This window comes from Mastacembelus armatus, chromosome 2 (genome assembly GCF_900324485.2).
Source record: "Mastacembelus armatus chromosome 2, fMasArm1.2, whole genome shotgun sequence".
Classification (NCBI taxonomy): Eukaryota; Metazoa; Chordata; class Actinopteri; order Synbranchiformes; family Mastacembelidae; genus Mastacembelus; species Mastacembelus armatus.
In genome coordinates, this window is record NC_046634.1 from 5,430,690 (window position 1) to 5,439,330 (window position 8,641).

The 8,641-nt window shown below is 42.9% G+C and overlaps 1 long non-coding RNA gene across 1 annotated transcript; it reads right to left on the reverse strand.

Moving 5' to 3' along the window:
* Positions 1-471: 471 nt before the first annotated feature.
* On the reverse strand, positions 472-4,868 carry LOC113127246 (uncharacterized). Its single transcript, XR_003295405.1, has 7 exons — positions 4,785-4,868; positions 4,570-4,649; positions 2,522-2,618; positions 2,258-2,432; positions 1,166-1,234; positions 800-1,064; positions 472-686 (listed from the first exon to the last, which is right to left on the reverse strand). It is a non-coding gene; the product is annotated as an uncharacterized LOC113127246 (long non-coding RNA).
* Positions 4,869-8,641: the final 3,773 nt, after the last annotated feature.

Below are 8,641 nucleotides of genomic sequence, written 5' to 3' on the forward strand. Positions count from 1 at the left end.
ACACACCCGTATTCAAACATCAGCTCCCTTTCATTTTCAGTGATACAGTCTCTTGACAGAAACTAACACACATAATAACACATACAAATTTCATTATCCTTTCGATCCACATACTCATATCATTGTCAATCAAATCACACCATATCACGACTTCTCTGAACATCTCTGTACATCCAGTACATCCAAACTCAAGTCTACAAATAGAAAACCCACTGTTCTGAAAACTTCAAACACTGACACACACCTGCGTCGATTCCGGTGGCCGATGGTCCGATGTCACCGCAATACACGGAGCCCGGAAACCCGACTGCCACCGCTCCCCGATCGGCTGCCCACTGTCGCCATCGGAACCCAACTGCCACTGGACACCGCAGCTCCTTCCTTCACGGCGTTGCCAGCATGGAAAACCTGCAGGCCCTCATCCTGAACCCGAGAAGACATCTATTACAACATCTATTACAATGTTCTACTAACAAATTGAACATCTTCACAGACACTGACACATCCTAACGACCTGACCGAGGGTCAAAAAATACCTACATTTCATATCAACTTTACAGTCACAAGATCAAGTCACAGATGACGCTCGACGAAACAAACCTGACCCTCTGGGTGTCCAAAGCGACAGTTTAACTCCAGCACCTTTGGCCCCTGTTTGGTCAGCATTAGGCCTGCATACGGTACTCCTAGAAAAGCACAGGAAAAAAAATGACACAGAAGCTACATTCACTTTCTCTAAATCCATAAAGTCACCACTTTAAAATAAACAGGCGACACAGAGTGACACAAAAAAGATCACCTGCCAGAGTATTTATGCCATTCACCATCTTCTGAAAGACCGTCCGATCTGCTGCGGCAGCTCCTGACTCACCTACGTGGGACCGAGAGAAAGCGGGAGAATCGGGAGTAGCGTTTCAAATTTGTCTCGTCTCCAAGTACCTGAGGGGTGGGGCGGGAGGCCCCATGCCACCAGTGTTCGGTCCCAGGTCGCCATCCAGCGGCCGCTTGTGATCCTGTGCCGGCGGCGTCGGACACACGGAGGAGCCTTCGCTGAAACGCGGACGCTACGGGAGCAAGGGGGAGAAGGATAAACATTCTGTTAGTTTACCTCCAATTCCAAGTTTGTGGTGAGGAAACTGGTACAACTCTTTCATTCACTACTCACAGACACTTCCTCCCCTTGTAGGAACTCCTCCACCGCCACGGTTTCTCCCGCGGCTCCAAATGCTCTGTCCTGCAACGCAGAGTGTTACAAAGACACATTTCTTTGTACTATCGACCATGTAGAAATTGATGACGACGGAAAATGTGGCATATCTGGTACAATTTCTCTGAGCTTGCAGCGCAGACTTGGAGACAGATAGTCCAACCACAAAAACCTTCTGCATATCATTTTAACAAGAATCTGATGAGAGGAACGCACAGTCTAAATTTAAATTCACCACACAATTTACACAATTAATTGCCGACTACAACAATACACTCACTGCTATATTGAACATCTTTGCAGACTGCAAAGTATAGTATAGTATAGTATAAGTATAGCAAGCAACACAACGACCGAGAGGCTCGACACTTTGCTGACTCTTTTTTGTTGTTTTGTTTTTTTTCCCGTACCTTCATGACGTCCTAGCTTTCACTACCGGGGCAGGACAGTCGGCCCTGAAGACCCCAAACAATGGAACCAAAAACATTCAGCTCAGAAAACGCATCCGCGACACACCCTGCCTCGCCGATATGAACCGCAAACATTCTTCTGCAGACAATTTAACGTTGGAGAGCACGCTGTTGTTTGGGAATGGGTTCCGGATCCGGATGGATGATGGGTGTCAGAATATGGCAGATACTGTTCTGCCTGAAGTGGTTTGTGCAACTACAGAGATGCCTGTCAGTGAAAATTGTCTTTTTCCTTTCATCACAGAGGCTGTTTCTCGGTGTCTGTAGATTCTTTGAGGATGCTCAGCACATCTCACATCATTAACTCCTCAAATCTGAAATCAATGTGTCATTTTCTATTATAACAACTCTGAAAAACAAAACTCCACAACTTCCTTGCCAGAAAGCAAAGCTGATAAAACATGCTGCCATAACAAAGTCTCACCTTTCATGATCACTTCATTTACTCATTAGATGGATAATGCCAACTGATGAGGATACAGAGAGGTGTCTGTATATATATACATATATATATATATATATATATATATATATCTTATCCATCATAAACACAGACTCTTTCCCAGACACGCACAGTTACCGTACTGATGCGCAGATGTAGCCGCGGGCCTCCTGGGGGTCGGCGAAGGAGCCGTATCGGGCCGTAGGGATGCCGTGACGCTCCACAAAAGCCTCGGAAAAGCTCTTGCTGGCCTCCGACTGAGCCGCGGGACCAAAACACGACATTCCTGCTGCTGTCAGGTCATCTACAATACCTGATGGAAACATTAAAGTACAAGTCAGTGACACTAAATAAGATCCAGTTGCGACAAACTGTGTGTCAAATACAGTAATGGTCATTTACCAGCTGCCAGGGGAACTTCAGGTCCAACCACAACAAGCCCCACGTGGTGATCCTTACAGAACTGAGCCAAGATGTTTGTGGTTAATTACCGATACCTCTGCATGGAAAACAATGCCAACATCACATAAGATGGGGCTCTTACAGATGCTTCACACTGTTCAAATGCCTGATCCTACACTTCATCTTACGTCAGGATTATGTCCTTTTTTTGTGCGTCATAAAAAATAAAGCCATCTTTAATACTTTTTCACATTTTCATCTTAGCTTTGGCTTCAGGGGCAAATTTAATCTAAATAACTGTTCGTTGCTGTCTAAATGATTCCATATTGCTTCCGTTGTCCACAATGACACGGACGAGCTACAGTTTTATATTTCCTGTAGTCTCCAAACTTCACTAAACAGCCAGCGCCGGCTGGACCTGCGGCTACTGGGCCAGCATCCAGGCCGGTGCGTGCTCCCGCCCGCCGCTCCCGACCGCAAGCACGCGCTCTGCCACGGTACCTGAGCAAAATAACAGATGCCACCGTGTACCATTGCATTCACACCGTTCACACCTTCGTGGCTTTGCTACTTGACACCGATCGCTGCTCGTCTGCCTTTAATTGTTCGCAAAGTCACCTTCTAATTGCATGCAAAGACTGACCTATAACGGAGAGGGTCTGCTAAGCTGTGATGGAGTGCTGACCTTTTCTGAGGCCTGCAGTCTCATACTATCTTGTAACGCCAGACTAACAACTATCCAATCAAGTAGAACAAAAACACAAGTCAACAATTAAATGGCATGGACTCCAGGCGAGGCCAAGTCACTGGATACAGCTCATTTGCATAGAAAAACAAAGCCACTTTCAGGCCGATATATACAGTGACCTCCGTTTGGCAACGCGGTTATTTCCTAGTGTCTCTTTGTCTCACTTATTGAAGAGCAGCCACTACACCCCCACTTTTGTTTCTGTAACCATCAATCACTTCTGCAAACACCTGTCATGTTTCTGATGTATCACTGTCCCTCATCACGTCGATTACTGTTGATGTCGTCTCATCACTGAGCGGACGAGCTCCATGTTTACACCACTTTAATAAACAAAAACTATTTAACTAGTGGCTAAAATATTCGAGCGTTATTTCTACCTCACAGTTTGGAATCTTTTCTGTCTAAATCGACAACAAATATGTTACTGAGGCCATATGAACTAAAAAGGATCCCTCTCACGGCTGTCCTCCTTTTCCATATTGTAACCATACTGTCTAACACCAGGGGTCGCTGCATCATTACATTTGTACTACGTTCAACTGAATTATTTCACAGCCCTAACTCGACCCCTGAATCCTATTTAAGAAAAGCAATTCCAAGTCTTAGTCCTAAAAGTGGACAGAAGGGATGGACGGACACCGCTACCTGAGCTGTACTGTGACCCTACAGCGACAACAAAACCGGGTCATAGGTCAAACGTCCCTCTGTACACTCACAACCAATGATGCGAACTCTGGCGATTGTGCACCTGCGTTACTCACTAGAGATCGTGTCCGCATGTGTCAATACATCAGCTCCAAGCTGCCTTGAACACAGAAGATCATGTAGAAAGTGGTCCCACGGTCCACGATCGCTTCACTCACTGTGACAAATCACACGCACGAACCGTAACAATGCACCTTCATTTCACAGCCCCATAAAGAAAGCGCCGCTTCATGTACTGCAGCATTTAGACTGACTTATTCTCATTAAACACTTAATCCCCGCACTGCACTCTGCTCTAAATGACACACACGGTTACTGACTACATGCCTATAAACTGTGTCGTCATATTTCACGTTATACGACACATCGACATACGTGCAGACACCTCTGCATCTCTACGGACGGTACAGTCTCATGTCTGGTGCCGTTTCTACCGACATCATTACCGATATCCCGGATCATTCATTCCGACCAACATCTTTGGACTTTGACTACAACCGAGCCCCACTTTACTGCACTAGTTTTACAATTTCATGACAATACCACAGCTGCGACAGCGCAATGAACATTTAGCAGCCCGTTCAACACTCACCTGCGTGCCTAAGTCTGTCGCAGGTAATAGACGGAGCCCAGTTCAGGACAGCAGTCGCTAGCGTCTCCCCAGCTCTCAGCCTGCCGTGGAGAAAAAGTTTGTTACCATACACACCACGTGGATCCTAGATGTCACGTTGAGCTACGCAGCCAAGCCCCACGCAAAGTTCTCTCGCGGCACTAACATGTTTTTGTTCCTGTCTATCCGTCTCTTACCTTTCCTCGCTACTCCAACGACTTTTTTTCTTGCAGGGGTTGTAGACAAAAGTGTGGCCTGTCCTGTCAGTGGCACGAGCCATTACAGGAGCCGCCTCTAGGGGCGCTGTCCCGTGGCCTGTCGGTGACACGAGCCATTACAGGAGCCGCCTCTAGGGGCGCTGTTCTGTGGCTCGTGTGGCCTGTCGGTGGCACGGACCATTACAGGGGCCACCTCTAAGGGTCTGAGTGGCAGCAGTGTGGCCTGTCTGGTCCGCGCCTGCCAGGCGTCTGGTCTCGCTCAAGGATTTGAGGTCCGTGCCATGGTATGTGTGGTCCTGGTGCTTTGTGGCATCTATAAAAATGCACGTCACTGCATTAAAATCACAACACGATGGTGACATCAGCAGGATTTCGAGGACAGTTCAAAAATCAAATACAGCAGGACTTTCTGGGTTTTTTCTTTAATCTTAATCTATTTTTTTATGTATTTAGTTTTTTTTTCAAATCCTGTCGCATTGCATGTGAACCACAAGGACAGAGAATGTCCCATCCAGAGTTGTGTGGCTCTTTACCTCATAGGCATAAGTACATACCCCTAGTCCAAGAGGTCGCAAAACCGCGTCTTGCTTAGGCATCTGTTTTTATTCGCGAGCACATGACAAGGTATTATAGAAATGTGTTTTATTATGTAGGTGTAACATGTAACCTGGTCCACTGGTCTGGTCCGTCCGTGGTCTGAGTGGCCCTTTCCCCCTTTTGATTGATTGATACATGAGAAAGTTGTAATGTGCATGTGATGGATCACAGTCATTTCAAAGTCATTGTAGGCTAGTAGTAGTATTAAGAAAAAAAAAAGTGCAAATTTCAGTTTCATACTGTGGAGGGCTGTGTTTAGTCTGTGAGCTGTGTTACATAGGCAGGTGTGTCAGCATGGAAGCTGGTCTAAACAGTGACAGCAGCTACTTCATTATATTTATATGATACACATGTCATTCTGCGTTAAGTATTTGCTTCAGACTCGCCCTGCGACACAAGACATGAACATAACCACAACTTATTGGTAATAAAAAAAATAACGTAAACAGTTGATCAAATGTCTAAGGATTTTATTATGTGGAAATAAAAGTCACTATATATCCAGATTTACACACAGATTTGCAGACAGAGAGTGACTGCTTCTGGACAGTCAGCTTTTTAATTTAAATATGTAAAAATACAACATGCTCTAATAATTTACAAAATTATAAAAACATGGCACTTCTACAAATAAGAAGGGAAGCTTCTATGTAACAGTTCTGTACCCTTAAAAAAAAAAAAAATTCAGAACTAATTCTCTTATCTATTTGTATAAACAACTACAACTTCTATAACCTTGGGTGACCGGTGGATTTCTGCATTGCGGTTGAGTTGTGTGTGGTGGCTGAATAACCCAACAGACACTGGGACTGCATTTAGAGCCATGTAGATCTAGATGTCAGGTATGAATAACATTAAATCAAATGGACATTTTTCTGTAATAATAATAATACTATACAATATGTAGTGCTTACAATTATCTGTTTATGATGATTTACGATGGAACGTTTACATCAAGAATTGTACCCAGGGTTTTCTCTGCATGAAACCTTATAAAGCCTTGCAGTCTCATGAGGATGTCTATTGTCACCTACAGAAGCAAAGATTGAAGATGACGTACGTTAACGACAAAACAAATTACATCGACATTAAATATAATATGAACACAGTTACATCTGATATGAAGTATGCGATGACAAAAATGCAATAAATGCAGTTATTGGAAAGCACATGCCTCGATTACACGCCTCTGGCACCATAACATCAATGATGAAGTCCACATTTCTTAAATTTTGTTCATCCAAGTCCAGTGCTTTCTTGACGAGCTTCATTAGCTCATCAAGCTGTAGAATTTAACAAAAATCTGTTAAATACTTGTTAACCAACAAGTTAACAAAATTCATCTTTACCCAAAACAACTTACATAGATCTCACTGAAACAAGATGGTCTGCTATTCTTCAGTATCATGTTATGGCCTGGATTTTCCCAAAGGAACATTCTGTTGGACTCTTGGTTGTCCAGCATATGTTTCACAGCCTATTGAATATGATTTAGTTAGAACACCCATTTGTACTGATTTGTAGAAGGATAAAATATAAAACAAACTTTTATCTTCTCCTCAGATGTGAATATATATATATATATATATATATATATATATAAATTGAATGAGGCAAACCTGGTGAAATGATACGGCTCAGGTAGGTCACACCCGCACGTGAAGATTGTTGCCGTTTTAAGAGAATGGGCACAGTCTCTGTGAAGCCAGCCATTGCGGGCTTCACGTTTAACCCAATCCTCTGTCTTCACATGTGGATATAAACGCCTATAAGAAACAAAATAATAATAATCAAGGTACAACACATACTTTGTGTATGTGTATCTGTAAGAGTTTTATCATACTTTCTAAATGCATCACCATTGAAATTTATACATTTTTGAAAATCTACTAGTTACCACATGTTATTGTCTTACCACCTATTCTGTTATTTCACTTCATAAAGAGGTGGAAAAACAGAATGAAAAGCCTACAGATACTGTGGATTGCACAGGAATTTTATTACACTGAAACTGACCTCTACCGATACTGATATAGTACTGATCACATTCTACTTGCATTTTTGGAGAAATGTCAAAAATAGCCCATAGAAGACATAAATTTGGTTGATGGACCATAACATTGATAGGATACAGTTTGTAATAGAAGGTTGAGAAAGGTTAGGGGTAGGGGGGGGTTCATTTAAAATCAAATTTTAAAGACATGGTCATTCTGAACACCATTATGTACCTTTTATGCCCCTTTCCACTTCTGTTGTAGTATATGCAGGCATGGATTGCTTCTGCCATACAGGATTCCCTCAATTTCATTCCCTTAGAAAGACAAAAGTTTTAGGGCCAATGAACGGTATACTACATACAGTTATAAGTCGTACATACAACTAATGTGGTAGCTCGTTGTATGGTACACCCTCAGATGGCAAAACTGAATTTGGTTCACGGGCTCATTAATGACTTCAACTCCTCTAACATACAGGTCTGCTGCCTGGCATGGTGACATCGATGGTTAAGGTTTAAAATTGAGGACCTACCTTCAAGCTGTAACTTATTTGCATTTTCAACTCTACAATGCTGTTTAATGCTACATATTGTGAATACGCTCAATCTTTCACCACAGTGATACTTACTGTACAGACGAGCACTCCGCAGTTGACGACGTCCTGTCTCCACCGATTGGGATACAGACCGTTCCATTCCGTCACATCCCAGGTCTTTTTAAAGGCTTGGCTTAAAATGACAGAATCAGATGAAATTTCAAAGAGCAGCCAATGAAATTGGCAATTTTGGACCCACTTACAACACAGCTTCTTAGAAGAAAAGATCATCCACACCGTAGTATGTCCATGACCCGGTCTGAGATGTCTGTGTACTCTTCCAGGGCATCATAGATTTGTATTTCTTCTTTAGAGCCATCCAAAACAGTGAACATTCTTTTTAGGATCAAAGTTTGCTGCTGCTACTACTACTACTACTACCACGACAACACTCTTATAGTGAAAACCTTACACACAGTAAGAAAGAAGTAAGTAAGAAAAAAGCCTGAATGTGACACTAATATGCTCCTTATGACATGCATATCTTCTCATAATGTCATTAAAACATCCATTACAGACTTCTGTTAGAGGTTCTTGTGGTCACTCTCCCACCATGTAAGTTCAGACTGCTTTTATACCCTATCAACAAGTGAGGAAGGTAAGCTCATTACAACTCACAGGTAAGTACAACATTTAATAACATCAAA